Here is a 20893-nt window from a genome sequence, read left to right on the forward strand (position 1 = left end):
AGAAGCTTTCATCTTGAGAGTCAAAATAGTCCTCAACGGCAGCCATCACCTCATCATTGCTCCGATAGTGCTTCCCAGCCAAGTTTTTTTTTCAGGTTTGGGAACAGATGAAAGTCCGAGGGTGCCAAGTCAGGGGAGTATGGTGGGTGATCTACCAGTTCGAATCCACACTCGTGGATAGTGGCCATGGCCACTGTTGACTTGTGAGCTGGGGCATTGTCTTGATGGAACAATCAATCAATCAATCAATTTTTTTATATAGCGCCAAATCACAACAAACAGTTGCCCCAAGGCGCTTTATATTGTAAGGCAAGGCCATACAATAATTATGTAAAACCCCAACGGTCAAAACGACCCCCTGTGAGCAAGCACTTGGCTACAGTGGGAAGGAAAAACTCCCTTTTAACAGGAAGAAACCTCCAGCAGAACCAGGCTCAGGGAGGGGCAGTCTTCTGCTGGGACTGGTTGGGGCTGAGGGAGAGAACCAGGAAAAAGACGTGCTGTGGAGGGGAGCAGAGATCAATCACTAATGATTAAATGCAGAGTGGTGCATACAGAGCAAAAAGAGAAAGAAACAGTGCATCATGGGAACCTCCCAGCAGTCTACGTCTATAGCAGCATAACTAAGGGATGGTTCAGGGTCACCTGATCCAGCCCTAACTATAAGCTTTAGCAAAAAGGAAAGTTTTAAGCCTAATCTTAAAAGTAGAGAGGGTGTCTGTCTCCCTGATCTGAATTGGGAGCTGGTTCCACAGGAGAGGAGCCTGAAAGCTGAAGGCTCTGCCTCCCATTCTACTCTTACAAACCCTAGGAACTACAAGTAAGCCTGCAGTCTGAGAGCGAAGCGCTCTATTGGGGTGATATGGTACTACGAGGTCCCTAAGATAAGATGGGACCTGATTATTCAAAACCTTATAAGTAAGAAGAAGAATTTTAAATTCTATTCTAGAATTAACAGGAAGCCAATGAAGAGAGGCCAATATGGGTGAGATATGCTCTCTCCTTTTAGTCCCCGTCAGTACTCTAGCTGCAGCATTTTGAATTAACTGAAGGCTTTTTAGGGAACTTTTAGGACAACCTGATAATAATGAATTACAATAGTCCAGCCTAGAGGAAATAAATGCATGAATTAGTTTTTTCAGCATCACTCTGAGACAAGACCTTTCTGATTTTAGATATATTGCGTAAATGCAAAAAAGCAGTCCTACATATTTGTTTAATATGCGCTTTGAATGACATATCCTGATCAAAAATGACTCCAAGATTTCTCACAGTATTACTAGAGGTCAGGGTAATGCCATCCAGAGTAAGGATCTGGTTAGACACCATGTTTCTAAGATTTGTGGGGCCAAGTACAATAACTTCAGTTTTATCTGAGTTTAAAAGCAGGAAATTAGAGGTCATCCATGTCTTTATGTCTGTAAGACAATCCTGCAGTTTAGCTAATTGGTGTGTGTCCTCTGGCTTCATGGATAGATAACGCTGGGTATCATCTGCGTAACAATGAAAATTTAAGCAATACCGTCTAATAATACTGCCTAAGGGAAGCATGTATAAAGTGAATAAAATTGGTCCTAGCACAGAACCTTGTGGAACTCCATAATTAACTTTAGTCTGTGAAGAAGATTCCCCATTTACATGAACAAATTGTAATCTATTAGACAAATATGATTCAAACCACCGCAGCGCAGTGCCTTTAATACCTATGGCATGCTCTAATCTATGTAATAAAATTTTATGGTCAACAGTATCAAAAGCAGCACTGAGGTCTAACAGAACAAGCACAGAGATGAGTCCACTGTCCGAGGCCATAAGAAGATCATTTGTAACCTTCACTAATGCTGTTTCTGTACTATGATGAATTCTAAAACCTGACTGAAACTCTTCAAATAGACCATTCCTCTGCAGATGATCAGTTAGCTGTTTTACAACTACCTGTTGTGAAAGTGTTGGAACACGGACCCACAACAGGGGGCGCAATGAACGGACAATGGAGAAAGTAAATAACAAGATTTACTACTGAACAAGCAAGAGTAATACAACAAACACAATTTAGGGTCGAATCCGCTGGTGTCGTGTGGGCAGGCTCGAAGGTAGGAGACGTCCGTCTCAGTCGAACCGGAACCACCCAGATCTCCTCTGCCACCGAACCCTGGAAATACTGGAACCGCCAAGTCCCGACTTCCCAGGTGGCCACTGCCTCCGCTCGTCGGATCCGGTACTGCTGGCAGGAGAGAGCAACAACACACAGGAGTGGATGAACGCACCCAGTTACAGAGAGGGGAGAAGCCGCCTCCACCTCTTGACAAAGTTCAGCAGGAAGGTGAGTACTTATCCAAGGAATAAGGTTCTTAGTAGTCACCAGTCCTGAAAAACGGTTTTGACAGTCTTAGTTAATAATGCAAAGTATACCTGCAGAGAATACTACCTTGGTCTTAGGTGATATCTCGGCACTGAGGTGGAGACGCCGTCCTCCTGATATACCTCGGTGCTGAGTGGAAACAGCTGTGTTTGGTGATGGGTGACAGCTGTCACCCAGATTACTCCCATGATGCGGCAGCGCCCTCTGGTGCCTGGAGCCCGCACTCCAGGCAGGGCGCCCTCTGGTGGTGGTGGGCCAGCAGTACCTCCTCTTCAGCGGCCCACACAACACTACCCTTTCAAGAATTTGTGAGAGAAAAGGAAGGTTGGAGATTGGCCTATAATTAGCTAAGATAGCTGGGTCAAGTGATGGCTTTTTAAGTAATGGTTTAATTACTGCCACCTTAAAAGCCTGTGGTACATAGCCAACTAACAAAGATAGATTGATCATATTTAAGATCGAAGCATTAAATAATGGTAGGGCTTCCTTGAGCAGCCTGGTAGGAATGGGGTCTAATAAACATGTTGATGGTTTGGATGAAGTAACTAATGAAAATAACTCAGACAGAATAATCGGAGAGAAAGAGTCTAACCAAATACCGGCATCACTGAAAGCAGCCAAAGATAACGATACGTCTTTGGGATGGTTATGAGTAATTTTTTCTCTAATAGTTAAAATTTTGTTAGCAAAGAAAGTCATGAAGTCATTACTAGTTAAAGTTAATGGAATACTCAGCTCAATAGAGCTCTGACTCTTTGTCAGCCTGGCTACAGTGCTGAAAAGAAACCTGGGGTTGTTCTTATTTTCTTCAATTAGTGATGAGTAGAAAGATGTCCTAGCTTTACGGAGGGCTTTTTTATAGAGCAACAGACTCTTTTTCCAGGCTAAGTGAAGATCTTCTAAATTAGTGAGATGCCATTTCCTCTCCAACTTACGGGTTATCTGCTTTAAGCTACGAGTTTGCGAGTTATACCACGGAGTCAGACACTTCTGATTTAAAGCTCTCTTTTTCAGAGGAGCTACAGCATCCAAAGTTGTCTTCAATGAGGATGTAAAACTATTGACGAGATACTCTATCTCCCTTACAGAGTTTAGGTAGCTACTCTGCACTGTGTTGGTATATGGCATTAGAGAACATAAAGAAGGAATCATATCCTTAAACCTAGTTACAGCGCTTTCTGAAAGACTTCTAGTGTAATGAAACTTATTCCCTACTGCTGGGTAGTCCATCAGAGTAAATGTAAATGTTATTAAGAAATGATCAGACAGAAGGGAGTTTTCAGGGAATACTGTTAAGTCTTCTATTTCCATACCATAAGTCAGAACAAGATCTAAGATATGATTAAAGTGGTGGGTGGACTCATTTACTTTTTGAGCAAAGCCAATAGAGTCTAATAATAGATTAAATGCAGTGTTGAGGCTGTCATTCTCAGCATCTGTGTGGATGTTAAAATCGCCCACTATAATTATCTTATCTGAGCTAAGCACTAAGTCAGACAAAAGGTCTGAAAATTCACAGAGAAACTCACAGTAACGACCAGGTGGACGATAGATAATAACAAATAAACTGGTTTTTGGGACTTCCAATTTGGATGGACAAGACTAAGAGACAAGTTTTCAAATGAATTAAAGCTCTGTCTGGGTTTTTGATTAATTAATAAGCTGGAATGGAAGATTGCTGCTAATCCTCCGCCCCAGCCCGTGCTACGAGCATTCTGACAGTTAGTGTGACTCGGGGGTGTTGACTCATTTAAACTAACATATTCATCCTGCTGTAACCAGGTTTCTGTTAGGCAGAATAAATCAATATGTTGATCAATTATTATATCATTTACCAACAGGGACTTAGAAGAGAGAGACCTAATGTTTAATAGACCACATTTAACTGTTTTAGTCTGTGGTGCAGTTGAAGGTGCTATATTATTTTTTCTTTTTGAATTTTTATGCTTAAATAGATTTTTGCTGGTTATTGGTAGTCTGGGAGCAGGCACCGTCTCTACGGGGATGGGGTAATGAGGGGATGGCAGGGGGAGAGAAACTGCAGAGAGGTGTGTAAGACTACAACTCTGCTTCCTGGTCCCAACCCTGGATAGTCACGGTTTGGAGGATTTAAGAAAATTGGCCAGATTTCTAGAAATGAGAGCTGCTCCATCCAAAGTGGGATGGATGCCGTCTCTCCTAACAAGACCAGGTTTTCCCCAGAAGCTTTGCCAATTATCTATGAAGCCCACCTCATTTTTGGACACCACTCAGACAGCCAGCAATTCAAGGAGAACATGCGGCTAAACATGTCACTCCCGGTCCGATTGGGGAGGGGCCCAGAGAAAACTACAGAGTCCGACATTGTTTTTGCAAAGTTACACACCGATTTAATGTTAATTTTAGTGACCTCCGATTGGCGTAACCGGGTGTCATTACTGCCGACGTGAATTACAATCTTACCAAATTTACGCTTAGCCTTAGCCAGCAGTTTCAAATTTCCTTTAATGTCGCCTGCTCTGGCCCCCGGAAGACAATTGACTATGGTTGCTGGTGTCGCTAACTTCACATTTCTCAAAACAGAGTCGCCAATAACCAGAGTTTGATCCTCGGCGGGTGTGTCGTCGAGTGGGGAAAAACGGTTAGAGATGTGAACGGGTTGGCGGTGTACATGGGGCTTCTGTTTAGGGCTACGCTTCCTCCTCACAGTCACCCAGTCAGCCTGCTTTCCCGGCTGCTCGGGATCTGCCAGGGGGGAACTAACAGCATCCCTTTCGTCAGCTTTCCTGGTCACTTCTTTTGATAGCCTTGCGTAACTGTCTCAGTAGGTTAGAATAGTACTGTCCATTTATGGTTTGTCCCTTTTCAAGATAGTCCACGAACACAACGCCCTTGGCATCCCAGAAAACTGAAACCATGACCTTCCCGCAGACGAAACGACCTTGGCCTTCTTTGGAGGTGGTGACCTTGGGTGTTTCCACTGCATTGATTGTTTTTTGTCTCTGGTTCAAAGTGGTGAACCCAACACTCATCCTGGGTAGAAAATGTTCCATGTAATTGGCTGGATCCTCTTCAAATTGCGCCAAGTTTGCCTTCGACATGACTAGCCTGCAGAATGTGTTCAATTCTCTCACACAACTCTCAGTTTCACATAGGAGCACACAAACCTCTCCACTATGATAATGTGGTGTTTCCTGGAAAGGCAGAAAAACATCTTGCAAACTTAAAACATGCTTGCAAATATACACGTAACAGTTTAATTTAGTTTAACATGTATTCTGCAAATTCATGCAATACACCTAAACAGAAACACATTCTAAACAGAACCACACTCTAAAAAATGAACCGTTGTCTCAATGAGAAATACTGAGTAACAGTTTGCATATATTTGTTTATTTCAACTTAACTAGAGAGGTCTTGTGGCATTAACTCAGTTGAAAGTTGAAATAAGTTAAAATAACTTTAAAACTCTGTGCAAATTGTTACATCAATTTTCTCATTGAGACAGCAGTTCCGTTTTTTTTTGGGGGGGGGGGGGTGCATGCTCAGGTATATTTGATTTAGTATCTTGTTATAGTTTATTTGAATGCAACTTTGAATATATATATATATATATATATATATATAATATATATATATATATATTATATATATATATTATACATTTTTACTTGACATTATGTGATTTATTTAATTGATTTATTTGATGTTGTGAGCTATACTGCCTTTTATTTATTAGACTTTCTGCACTTTTTGAGAGGCTTAATGTTTTTAATCTGTTAAAAATTGTGTTACAGATAGCAGGTAAATTTAGATGTATTTCAGTTGTCCTTTTGACTGAATAGTTGCCGCATTGTGCCTGCAAGGTTTTTGTATGTTTTTCCTCAAAGAATTTATTAATATGTTTTTTTTTTGTTTTTTTGTTTTTTTTTATCTAAAGGTGATTTTATGTAGCAAGTAGCACTCATCATAACTGAATCAAAAAATTTACAGCCAATCCATGTGTTCGGTATTGGTGATTGGCACTCAAGGCTGATCAGAAATGGAATTTGCAGCATAAAACCTAATCGGAGCATCACTAGTGTATTTGCTTACTTGGCAGGATTGCATGCTGACATTTGTGATGTCAGCATGCATTCCATGTTTGTGTGAAGTGCAAAGATGGGAACAAAAAGAACACAATTGTGATAAAAGTGCTACAATACAATGACAAATTGTGATCATACACCAAAGGGCATAATGAAAATTAAAATAAAACTACAGTACCTAAAGATTTAACTCATTATAATAGAAACCTGTTTATGAAGCATAGAACTTTTATTAATTGCTAAATGCACATTTGGTGGCCATAGCTTGGCCTCTAAGTGGCTGCTCAAAAAATGTGCAGCAGTAGTTCCTCTCAACTGCTTTGTTATGACCTACTGAATCAAAAAAATAAATTTCAGGAAAACAACACGAAGAGTCATCTCAGTAAAAGGCTGAATGTGTTCATTACTGAGGTTTCTGGACCAGTTTCAACTAGAGGTTTGCAATACATTTTGCAGCTTTTGTCAGTAATGGATGACAAAGCACCAGCTGCTTTCTGTAAGCATAAAAATCCCAGCAAAAACCATTAATTTTGTAACTGTGCTGTCATTAACTGTATATGCGTGCACACACACACACGCACACACACCACACACACACACACACACACACACACAGATATATATACGAGGGCTGTCAATAAAGTTACGGTCCTTTTATTTTTTTCAAAAACTATATGGATTTCATTCATATTTTTTTACGTCAGACATGCTTGAACCCTCGTGCGCATGCGTGAGTTTTTCCACGCCTGTCGGTGACGTCATTCGCCTGTGAGCACTCCTTGTGGGAGGAGTCGTCCAGCCCCTCGTCGGAATTCCTTTGTCTGAGAAGTTGCTGAGAGACTGGCGCTTTGTTTGATCAAAATTTTTTCTAAACCTGTGAGACACATCGAAGTGGACACGGTCGAAAAATTAAGCTGGTTTCAGTGAAAATTTTAACGGCTGATGAGAGATTTTGAGGTGATTCTGTCGCTTTAAGGACTTTTCACGGTGCGAGACATCGCTCAGCGCTCTCAGGCGTCGTCGTCAGCCTGTTCAAGCTGAAACCTCCACATTTCAGGCTCTATTGATCCAGGACGTCGTGAGAGAACAGAGAAGTTTCAGAAGAAGTCGGTTTCAGCATTTTATCCGGATATTCCACTGTTAAAGGAGATTTTTTTAATGAAAGACGTGCGGACGGGTCCGCGCGTCGGGACGCAGCCGCCGCGACGCTCCGCCACAGGAAAAAACACCTCTGTTGAAAGCCTTAAGGACAAGTTGGAACATGTCCTGCCTGTTAACAATTTCTCATATACTCACTCCACTGAAAGCCATCAAAAGCCGCCTGGATTTTACAACTGGTTATCAACACGGAGGTGTTTTTCCTGTGCCGCCGCACCGCGTCGCTGCGTCCCGACGCGCGGGACCCGTCCGCACGGCTTTCATTAAAAAAAGCTCCTTTAACAGTGGAATATCCGGATAAAATGCTGAAACCGACTTCTCTGAAACTTCTCTTTTCTCTCACGACGTCCTGGATCAATAGAGCCTGAAATGTGGAGGTTTTCAGCTTGAACAGTCTGATGACGCCGCCTGAGAGCGCTGCGCGACGTCTCGCACCGTGAAAAGTCCTTAAAGCGACAGAATCACCTCAAAATCTCTCATCAGCTGTTAAAATTTTCACTGAAAACCAGCTTAATTTTTCGAACCCTGTCCACTTCGATGTGTCTCACAGGTTTAGAAAAAATTTTGATCAAACAATGCGCCAGTCTCTCAGCAACTTCTCAGACAAAGGAATTCCGACGAGGGGCTGGATGACTCCTCCCACAAGGAGTGCTCACAGGCGAATGACGTCACTGACAGGCGTGGAAAAACTCACGCATGCGCACGAGGGTTCAAGCATGTCTGACGTAAAAACATATGAATGAAATCCATATAGTTTTTGAAAAAATAAAAAGGACCGTACTTTATTGACAGCCCTCGTATATATATATATATATATATATATATATGTAGTGTGTGTGTGTGGTGTGTGAAAGAACAGAATCAACAAAATGATTCAAAAAAGTAAGAGATTCCCTGAAGGCAGTAAGTCTTGCGCAAACAATCCCCAAAACAGGAAACTGAACTTTGCACAGAAAGCGATATTTGAGGCTCAGTGCAGTGAGCCTGTTAGAGGAGCACACACACTGTTCTGGCAATCTGAGGCCAAGCGTTAAACTGTGACCCACAAAGTCACAGCTCAGCTCTCAATCACCGAGCAAATCCTCCAACAACAATGCCACTGAGACTATTTAATACTTGACTCCAAGTTTTAGAAGGATTAAGGACATTTGGGAATGCTGACAATAATCATCAGCTAATACTGGTTGATCACATTTGAAGTTTCTCTCATCATCCTGTTTGTGTTGCTCAATGCAATTGAATCCAAGAGGAAAAAAACAGAATATAACCATTGCATACAGTACAGCTTGAAATGCATGATCTTAAACCAGCCACACACTACATGATGGCACTATGCTAATCAGCACTATGGCTCAAAATTTAGAGAAATGCACATTGCAGTGCATTGTGTGTGGAGTATTTATGTTGGGATCATGTGTGTTCATGAGATAAGATCACATGCACATTGAATGGTGTTGCATATGTGTTATTACAGGCAGAGAGGCATGCACATATTCACAGGCGCACGCAACACGCACACACACACACACCACACACACACACACAACCACACCAACACACACGCGCACACACACACACACACACACACACACAACACACACACACACACTACTTTGGATTACTTCAAAATAGTTGGAATACTTTTGAATTACTTAAAAATCAAGTCTAGTTAAAATCAAGACTAGTCTTAGAGGACAGAGGACCAGTCTTAACAGGTTTCAATTGACTCACATGGATTGAAGGATGGACCCATAAAGCCCCAGGGAGGCGAAGACAAACTGACACCGGGTTAATCACCATGGTGATGGGAAAGGGACCCACAAACTTGGGCAAATGTTTATGGACCATCCCACAAAGTGTCAGATCCCTGGGTTGATAACCAAACCCATTGGCCTGGCGTGTAGGGAGGTTCAAGACTGCGGTGGCGATCCACTGTTGCATTGAATGTAGAGGAGGTCTTAAGCAGGGTCCGCCTGGCCCAAACCCAGGTCCTCTTGCAGCACTGGATGAGAGCTAGAGCAGAGGGGACAGAAGAGGACAAGTCTATGGGAGGAAACAGAGGGGTTGAAACCCATGAACCACATGGAACGGGGAATAACTGGTAGCTGAGGTCGGAAGCAGGTAATGGGCCAGTTACACCGAATGAAGTTATGCATTCCAGGTGGACGGGTTGTGGGATGCTAGGATGCGAAGACCCTTTTCCAGTTCCTGACTACCATGTTCTACCTGGCTGTTAGCCTGAGGATGATACCCAGATGTGAGACTTGCAGTGGCACCTTTACAAAACTCAGCCCAAAAATGGGACAAAAACTGAGGACCCCCGGTCCGACATAATATCTCGCAGAAATCCATGCAACTTAAACACATTTTGTAATAGGACCTCGGCAGTCCCTTTAGCAGTGAGGAGTTAGGAAGCGGCATGAAGTGATACATCTTGGAAACCAGTTTATCACTGTGAGAATGATGGTTGTGGCCTTGTGAAGCCGGAAGGCTGGTGACGAAATCTATGGCTATATGTGACCATGGGTACTTGGGGATAGATAAGCGCAGCAATTTTCCGGACGGTCTTTGAATGGAAGACTTTTGTGCGGTGCAAATCTGGCAGGTGTTTTCATACTCGGTCAAGTTGCGGCCCATATTAGGCCACCAAAGCATTGGAGTACCATCCACTTAGTTTTTTTTTAATGCCGTGGTGGCAAATTAACTATTGTGTCCCCAGCATATACACTTAACAAAAATATAAACGCAACACTTTTGGTTTTGCTCCCATTTTGTATGAGATGAACTCAAAGATCTAAAACTTTTTCCACATACACAATATCACCATTTCCCTCAAATATTGTTCACAAACCAGTCGAAATCTGTGATAGTGAGCACTTCTCCTTTGCTGAGATAATCCATCCCACCTCACAGGTGTGCCATATCAAGATGCTGATTAGACACCATGATTAGTGCACAGGTGTGCCTTGGACTGTCCACAATAAAAGGCCACTCTGAAAGGTGCAGTTTTGTTTTATTGGGGGGGGGACCAATCAGTATCTGGTGTGACCACCATTTGTCTCATGCAGTGCAACACATCTCCTTCGCATAGAGTTGATCAGGTTGTCAATTGTGGCCTGTGGAATGTTGGTCCACTCCTCTTCAATGGCTGTGCGAAGTTGCTGGATATGGCAGGAACTGGTACACGCTGTCATATACGCCGGTCCAGAGCATCCCAAACATGCTCAATGGGTGACATGTCCGGTGAGTATGCCGGCCATGCAAGAACTGGACATTTTCAGCTTCCAAGAATTGTGTACAGATCCTTGCAACATGGGCCCGTGCATTATCCTGCTGCAACATGAGGTGATGTTCTGGAGTATGGCACAACAATGGGCCTCAGGATCTCGTCACGGTATCTCTGTGCATTCAAAATGCCATCAATAAAATGCACCTGTGTTCTTCGTCCATAACAGATGCCTGGCCATACTATAACCACCACCACCATGGGGCACTCGATCCACAACATTGACATCAGAAAACCGCTCACACACAACGCCACACACGCTGTCTGCCATCTTCCCTGAACAGTGTGAACCAGGATTCATCCGTGAAGAGAACACCTCTCCAGGCATTTGCCCACTCAAGTCGGTTACGACGACGAACTGGAGTCAGGTCGAGACCCGATGAGGACGACGAGCATGCAGATGAGCTTCCCTGAGACGGTTTCTGACAGTTTGTGCAGAAATTCTTTGGTTATGCAAACTGATTGTTTCAGCAGCTGTCCGAGTGGCTGGTCTTAGACGATCTTGGAGGTGAACATGCTGGATGTGGAGGTCCTGGGCTGGTGTGGTTACACGTGGTCTGCGGTTGTGAGGCTGGTTGGATGTATTGCACAATTAAGGCACAACAATCTTGCAAGGGAGAAAAGAAAGAGGAGTGGCTAATACAGAGGACGTGATCAGGAGGAAATGCACCACAGGGTGTGAGGAAGGTTCCAGAAACTAGGGAGTGGCAAGCAGGAAGGGAGGACCAGAGGGAAATGCCCAACACCAAACACTCCACACCAGACAAGAGAAATCCCTCGACAAAACCCCAGTGCAGAAATACCCACATACCACAAATGAGAAAAAAAAAAAAAAAACACAAACAGTAAACCCCACAGACCCAAATCATGACACAACCAAATGAATATTTTCATCTGTTGATCAATGGAATGTTCATCCAGCTTGGCTTCACTTTGTTGAATGTCACATTCTATCTTTAGACTAATGAAGATATTCTCAAAATTGCATTCATCATCATCTTCATCACCATACCACTCTGACTGCACAGATTCTCATGACTTTTTTCTGCCAGCCATTCCTATAACGCATCGCTCCTGGTAGGTCCCCAGTGTGGCACTGAGTATCTTCATGCATTTGTTGAATATGTTTTGGGTAGTTGGCCTACATTAGTATATCCTTATTTGGGCGACCATAGCCATACGTTGCTTTCAAGTTAATGCTTATTTTGGAAAAATGTCCCACAAGCTTTGTTCATCTTTCTTGAATAGTTTCATTATTCATATATAATTGATGTGGGAGGGCACCTGTAATGTCTTTTCCCTAAGCAAAAATGTCAGTTTTCATGAAAAGGAAATTATATTTTTATTTTTGAAACCCCAAGCAGCAGCAGCCAAAAAAACAAAAACAATCAAGAACAATCAGAGATTTCTGATGTCCGCAAATCTGGATCCGGATCACCTCCAAAATTCAAGGAAGTCTTCCATGCCCTAATATCTATCTGTGGTGAAAATTTGGTGAGAATCCACAAAGTAGTTTTGAAGTAATCCATCAAAGCCTATATAAAGGGAAATCTTGATCCAGAATCCGGATCCAGATCACCTCAAAATTCAAACACTTTAGGATCTTTCCAAGGTGTGAACATCCCACCTGGAAACGGAACATTTTTTGAATGTTCATTGAATGTTTGCATGAGAAAAACATGGCATGAACATTGCACGAACATCATATGAACAAAGAATGAGGACAGGCAATGTTTGCATACATTCAATGAACATTATACAAACGTTCACAAATGTTCACAAACATCATACAAACATTTGCAGCAGAACATTAAATGAACACTTGTAGAATGTTCGCATTCGAAAATTCAACAAATGTTCACCCACAGAATGGCCATAGAGAGAGAAACACAACATATAATTGGGCCCCACGGTTGTGTATATGACAAAAATTATTTCTCAGTGGGTTTGGCCAAGATGTGGGGAAAAGCTGTGCTTTCTATGCATGGCAGATTCTCTGTGAGCAAACAAAATCTTTCCTGTCCCCAGTAAAATATTTTAGTCTTTGCTGTTATCCATAAACCATAAATGCACAAACATAACATCTGTCAGTGCATTGCTTTCTCAGTGAGGTGGACTTCATGTGAACAAAGTGCACAGCGAAACGTCATACCCCATGCAGTATTGTGAAACATGACCTTGTGATATATTCTTATTTTTCTCTTTATCACTACAAATCTCCCAACTGGGGCCTTTCTGTCTGGAGTTTGCATGTTCTGCCCATACTTGCGTAGGTTATCTCCAGGTGCTCCAGCTTCCTCCCACATACAAAAACAAAAGACAAATACATGTCAAAGCATGTGTTAGGTGAATTAGAAACTTTAAATTGTCCGTAGGTGTGCATGCAGGTGTTTATGTATTTGTCTGTCTGTATGTGGCCCTGCAACAGCCTGGTGTCTTGTCCAGGGTGTACCCCACCTCATGCCCTATGACTGCTGGGATAGGCTCCAGCCCCCCATGACCCTTAACTGGAGTAAGTGGGTATTGAAAATGGATGGATGGACTACATAGCTCTGCATGGATGACAGACAGAAACAACCCATTGCACAGCTTCTGCCCTGTTCCTTTCACTACATTCGCCCCATTGCGATACCCCATAATCCCTTGTGCACCAGAGAGGCGCTGCAGTCAAAACAACATTTACAAAACATAATGACGATTGCAAATGAACATGATACTGCCAAAATGTAATTTTTCATGCCTTTCATAACATTTATAAGAGACTGCATGCATGAGACCCTGAAAACTTAAAAAAAAAAACATTCCAAATAATCAGGGTCTGCTATGTTTAACCTGCATGGATCTTCATAAACAAAACAAAATTTCAGATGTCTTATACATGTCAGGGATTTGGCAGGGTCGGGGCGCTGAGTCCTTGTTTTCCTCCTTTCTGTTGCTTCTGGTCTGCTACGGCTTTGATTTATTAATATTTGTTTTCTTTGGGATTTATTCGGTTATGTTTTTCTTGTTACTTTGTTTCTTGTTATTCTGTTGCCATCATCCAGTTCCATTCTAGTTTTGTTCGTTCTAGTTTTGTTCTGTCAGGTTATGTTTGCTTTACTGATCATTAGTTCATCATCTGTGTATTTTTTCATTTGTGTTGTCAGTTACATTGGGTTTTGTATCTGTATCATGTATCATGTAGTCTCTGTTTTCCTTGTTGCCCTGCTTTAGGATTTGTTCCCGTTCTTGCTCAGTTCTGTTATGTTCTATTCTGTCTCATGTCTAGCCTGTTCATCATCCCCTGCTATTTCTCACTTCCAGTTAATCATGTTCATTTCCCTGCACCCGCTCTATGTTTCATCCCTCTTCCATCTCCATCTGTGTTGCCATGTCACTCCACTAGTTCTGTGCCCTCCTCTCACATTTTGTCCCAGTCTGCTTTGTGTTTCATTTGGTCACATTCTTGACACCTGTTCACATCTTTGTCTTTTCTCTCTCCACCTTGTGTTCTCTCCCTCACTGTCTGCACAACATAGTTCTTTGTTCATTAGCCATGCCCCCTTTCTGGATCCTTCCTCTTACATGCACCTTGTTAACACCACCTGTTCCTAATTAGTCCACAGGCATATAAACCCTCACAGTCTCACAGTCCCTCGCCAGATTGTTGTCGCTTCCAGCATACTCTCCAGCCTTCTAGTTCTCTGTCCTGATTGTCTTGCCGTATAACAGTTCTGTGCTCCAAGTTTCTTGACCGCGCCTTTTGCCTCAGCCTACATGCCAGTGTTTGCTTGTGCCTCAGACCTCTGCCCGGAAATGACTATGTTTGTGTCTCGCCCAGCTTGTACCTCTGCTTCGCTATACGATCACCTGTCTTCCGAACCTCTGCCTGAAATAAATCTGACGACTTCTTATACCTCAAAGCCTGGTTTGGGAGTTTGTACCATGGGTCCACCCACTCCTGGTGTTGGGCAGCCTCCCGACATGACAATACAGTTGTATGCAAAAGTTTGGGCAGATAATTTTCATGATTTTCCTTTATAAATCACTGGTTGTCTGGATCAGAAATTTCAGTTAAATATATCATATAGCAGAAAACACACTATTTGAGAAGTGACATAGTTTCTGGTATTTACAGAAAGTGTGCAATAAATATTTAAACAAATTGCGCAAGTGCTGAAATTTGGGCACCCTTGTCATTTATTATAAATAAATGTATAAATAAACTTTCCTTTTTGCTAAAGCTTATAGTTAGGGCTGGATCAGGTGACCCTGAACCATCCCTTAGTTATGCTGCTATAGACGTAGACTGCTGGGGGGTTCCCATGATGCACTGTTTCTTTCTCTTTTTGCTCTGTATGCACCACTCTGCATTTAATCATTAGTGATCGATCTCTGCTCCCCTCCACAGCATGTCTTTTTCCTGGTTCTCTCCCTCAGCCCCAACCAGTCCCAGCAGAAGACTGCCCCTCCCTGAGCCTGGTTCTGCTGGAGGTTTCTTCCTGTTAAAAGGGAGTTTTTCCTTCCCACTGTAGCCAAGTGCTTGCTCACAGGGGGTCGTTTTGACCGTTGGGGTTTTACATCATTATTGTATGGCCTTGCCTTACAATATAAAGCGCCTTGGGGCAACTGTTTGTTGTGATTTGGCGCTATATAAAAAAAAGATTGATTAAAAAAAGATTGATTGATTGATGAATACATTTAGCACTAATCATTGGAACACAAAATTGGTTTGGTGAGCTCATTGACCCTTGACCTCCTTACACAGGTGAATCCAATCATGAGAAAGGGTATTTAAGGTGGCCATTTGCAAATGTTTCCCCTCTTTGCATCTCTTCTAATGAGTGGCAACATGGGAGCCTCTACACAACTCTCAAATGACCTGAAAACAAAGATTGTTCAACATGATGGTTAGGGGAAGGATAAAAAAGCTATCTCAGAGATTTCAGCTGTCAGTTTTCACTGTGAGGAACATAGTGAAGAAATGCAAGCCTGCAGGCACAGTACTAGTTAAGGCCAAGAAAAATCACACTTTGCACAAGACAATCCTATATGATGCTGAGGAAGCCTTTTCTGCATACACACCACAAACAGAGTCACTTGAAGTATGATAAAGCACATTTGGACAAGCCGGCTTAATTTTGGAATAAGGTGCTGTGGACTGATGAAACTAAAATTGAGTTATTTGGACATAACAAGGGGTGGTATGTATGGCTGAAAAAGAACACAGAAGAAAAACTCTTGCTGTCTACAATAAAATTTGGATGTGGTTCCATCATGCTGTGGGGCTGTGTGGCCAGTGCAGGTACTGAGAATCTTGTTAAAGTTGAGGGTCACATGGATTCCAGTCAATATCAGCAAATTCTTGAGAACAATGTTCATGAATCAGTGATAAAGTTGAAGTTGCACTGGGGCTGCATTTGCAACAGGACAACAACCCTAAACACTGCTCAAAATCTACTAAGGCATTCATGCAGAGGAACAAGTACAACATTGTGGAATGGCCATCTCAGTCCCCAGACCTAAATATTGATGAAAATCTGTGGTGTGATTTTAAGCGGGCTGTCCATGCTTAGAAACCAAAAAACCTGACTGAAATGGAGATGTTTTGTAAAGAAGAATGGTCCAAAATATCTTCAACCAGAATCCAGACTCACATTGGAAGCTATAGGAAGCATTTAGAGGCTGTTATTTCTGCAAAAGGAGGATCTACTAAATATTGATCTATTTTTTCTGCTATTTGATATATTTAACTGCATTTGCTGATCCAAACAACCAATGATTTATAAAGGAAAATCACGGAAATCATCAGGGGTGCCCAAACCTTTGCATACAACTTCTATATATATATTACTCTGGAACAAACAGGACAGTGTTGTAAAGGACAATAAGCAGGATGTTAAGAGAGCAAACTTCACTTTCCTCCAGAATGACATGAACAGGAAGCGATCGCTGCTCACAGCAATTCCTATTGAAAATAACGGTGAAATCACTTGAGTTCTCACGTTTACATAAACACAATAACATCTAAAAACCTACATAATATATTCTTGAGAGTTATACTCACAATAGACACAGAATTTTTCCTTGCGATGTTAATGCCATTATCTTGGTAGTGTTTAAATTGCAGCATTATCTGAGCATCTTATAGCAGTTCTCAGTGTTCTTGACATCTCGCTTGTCAGACACCGCTGTGAGATTTTGCTGGATTTGAAACCTCAATAGGGCGATTGGACAAATTACAGTCATAGCAACCATCATAAAGTATACGCAGATTCTTTTGCAATACTTTGCTGTGTTACATCAATCCACGTAAGATGAAGCATTAACGTGTCACACCATTGTGTAGCTGTGTATGACCGACTTTACTTCAAATGTGAGATAAAAAACAAAATGATTTTCAGCAGCTTTGGTATTCTCTGAGCAGTGAATGCCTGTACCCTTTGAGCTATGAATCCTGCAGTTGCTGTTATCTTGTGTTTTGATACTGATAGGCATATAAGATAAACAGGTTAGTTAAATTTCAGAGCAGAGCTCATTAAGCCTCAAGCACAAACTCCTCTGACTCTCTTTGAAACACCAATGAATGGGGGAAATGTAAAAAAATTCTGATTAAAATTAAATAAATGAATGTGCTGATTTTAAAATTAATGTTTGAGGGCTGTATGTTCAAGACACTATTGCCAGACCAAGCACTAAAGTCAAACGTATCTTGTTGGTAGAGGTGGGCGATACCGGGAATTTTGGTATTGATCCGATACCAAGTAAATATAGGCCAGAAATCACCAATATCGATACCAATACCGATACTTTTTCATATTTAAGCTTCATAGATCCAAAGGATCCAAAATACCTAGAATAGAATTTCACCAAACATTGTACGTGACAACAAAATACTTTATTATCACAATCAATATTTTGTTGAAAAAAATAGCACTCAACACAAATTAAAATCTCCTGAGGTAGAGGACCAGAGGGGGGAGGGTGCGCTGCTCCGTGTTGTGTGACAGTGCAGCGCTGCTCTTACAGACAGAGAGTAGATCGTTCAATATCAATACCAGCATTGGTATCGATATTATCGATCCGCCCACCTCTACTTGTTGGTATTTTTGTGAAAACTTGTCTTGGTGGTGGTACGAAAGTTGTATTTTCTGTCAACAAACCACGAGTTAAATACTTGATAAAAGCAGTGAATAAAATGCAAATTAGCCAAATATTGATTTAGTATTTCTTATTGATAAATATGAATCATTTAGAGACAAGGAGATGAGCCAGGCCATCCAGATTCTGATCAAGTACTGGTTTGGAGGTCATAAGCTGGTTCCTGAGGAATACAACAATTAAACTTTGATTACAGCAAACTGTTACCTTATCCCCATAGACATACACAGTGCAATCATAGCGGCTTTCAAACCAACACTGGTTTAAGGTGTGGAGATAAAACCACCAAATCTTTTTCAAGGGGTTGGGGCAGGATTCCCACTTCACCTGCCATAAAACAGATACATTGTTTGGAAATTACACTAATTTGGTACATTAACCTTTCTCATAATCTTCTGACAACCCCTTGCTTTTCTCAGAATGCACTGCAGCGCCAGTAGAGTTCCAGCATCACACAGTGCATGTAAACAGTGGCTAGAAAGGATGTGGATGATGTTGATCGAGCGAGTTCACAGGCGATTATGATGATGACACATTCTCCCAAGTTGAGAGGGTTATCTAGAGGAGGTGTAGCACCTGTGATGGACTCCTGCTGTGCCCCGCTGTTGCCTTGTTGGCCATACTTCAGGAGATTTGTTTACATTGTGCACCGAACCAGAGCTGCTGAAACTGACCTCTCGTGTGAATCACGGACCGCAAGATGGCGCAAGATTTACAACTGCAAAACAGCGAATGGTACCATAGCACATTATTAAGGGGACGGGCAAAGCTATCTTCAACTTTGGAAAAGACCATACAACAGGGCAGCACCAAGGGTTTGTCTTTTCAGGATAGTGACTGGTGCAGGGCTGAAAGATCATCCACTGCATGGCCAAGGCCCAAATCTGAGGTGGCCAAAGAACACGGGCACCTGGAACATCCATTCTCTTAGAAGGAAGAACATTCTCCATTGCTTTTGAAGGAGCTTGGACAATCAACAATGCAGTAGGTGAACTGTCTGGAAGTGCCAAGATTTAAGTGGGTGGATTCACGAACTTTTGGTCTGGTTCTCATTATGCTTGGTGTACTGAGGAGTGGCAGTGCTGTGGCAGACCGGTTCCTTCCGATGATGCCATCCCTGTTAATGATCATATTATGAGGCTTAGACTCATGAATTCACCAGTGATTTTATCTGTTGTCTCAGTCTATGCTCTGACAACAGTAAGAGATGTCTCACTGGGGGAGACTTTTTATTGCTTTGTTTGTTTTTTAAATTATCTTTGATTTTGCTGGGGGGGGGGGGGGGGGGGGTGATTGACAACTGGACCAGAAGTGAAATGCTACAAGTCATGGGTGATTTCAATAAGGCCACTGGCATCTCCTTACAAGAACTGCATCCGTCCCTTATGGATGTCATAATTGTGGTGAAAATGGACCAGTGCTCCTTGATTTTGCAAACAGCCAGGGCTATGAGTTATTGGATTCTGGTTTCAAACATCCAGACCACACCACTGGTCATGGTATTCTAATACAATTTTAACAGATGTGAATGCACCAAATTGCACCATTTTTCTAGAAATTTGGTCCCCCAGACCCAACTCAATAATGCTCCCCCAACTCTAAAAAGGGTTCTGACTCCCAGGTGTAATCTAAGGTATAGATGATTTAGACCTGGTTTGACTGCGCATTAGAAATTTGGTGTTTGCGTTAATAAAAAAGAACATAACGGGGTGGTGGTGGTGGTGGTGGGGGGGTCTTCAATATGGCTAGTACCTAGGGCCAAGAATTTGGTGTTACGCCCCTGAGTGTACTGTACTGCACACCAGTAGTGTGATCAACACGCATACTGTGTGTGAGTGAGACAGAGCAACTGACTGTGATTATCAATGACCGTCTTTGGCTAAAGCACACTTGCCACCTAGTAGATGCACTGGTTCTTGCACCAGCTGTACCCCCGTCATTGAAATTTGCCAAAATGAAAAATAAGAATTGATGCGGACAAATTTCGGCATGCGACAGGGATGATAAACTAATGTGTGTGTTTTTTTTTTGTTTTTTTTTTTTATGGGGTCTAAGAAATCACGTGTACATAAGTATTCACAGCCTTTGCCATGAAGCTGAAAATTGAGCTCATGTGCATCCTGTTTCCACTGATCATCCTTGAGATGTTTCTGCAGTTTAATTGGAGTTCACCTGGGGTAAATTCAGTTGGTTGAACATGATTTGGAAAGACACACACCTGTCTACATATAAGGTCCCTCAGTTGACAGCACATGTGAGCACACAAACCAAACATGAATGTTATGTGTCGGACGCAGCTCGGAGAACCGACCAGCGTTTGAAGGACCCAGTATGAAATAAGCAGAGCACAGTACAAAGGCTAACTGAATTTAATACATAACAGTGATAATACAGAAAGGTGCGGCCTGGCGTGGTGCGCTCCCAGCAGCGCTAACGGTCCGGAGCCAGAAGCTGTTTCGGACCCAAGGACCCCGCCGACACCCCCCAGGTGGCCGCAACAACCGAGTCTGTGAAAGAAGGAACCATTATGTGAGTCCACACTCTACACACAGAACACTTAAAGGTGTACAAACAGCAAACACTTCCTGGCTTGATTGCTGATCAGCTTCCAACCTGCAGGCATGGAACATCCAGTTCACAAAACTCCACCGCAGTGGAAGCTGATACATGACTAACAAACAGCTCAATACAATAAGGTGTGAGGGACACCACATTTACTGACTGTATAACTGTTAGTCACAAAATCTAACGTACCTCAGGAAGTGTGCTGACGAGCGTGAGACCTCACCCCCTCCTCTTTCACAGACTGTGCATCAAACCTGGACGTTTCTCAGCATCCGCTGCTGATGAGATGGCTCCCGAGACGACGATCTCACCCGT

Source organism: Thalassophryne amazonica, chromosome 4, assembly GCF_902500255.1.
Source record: "Thalassophryne amazonica chromosome 4, fThaAma1.1, whole genome shotgun sequence".
NCBI lineage: Eukaryota > Metazoa > Chordata > Actinopteri > Batrachoidiformes > Batrachoididae > Thalassophryne > Thalassophryne amazonica.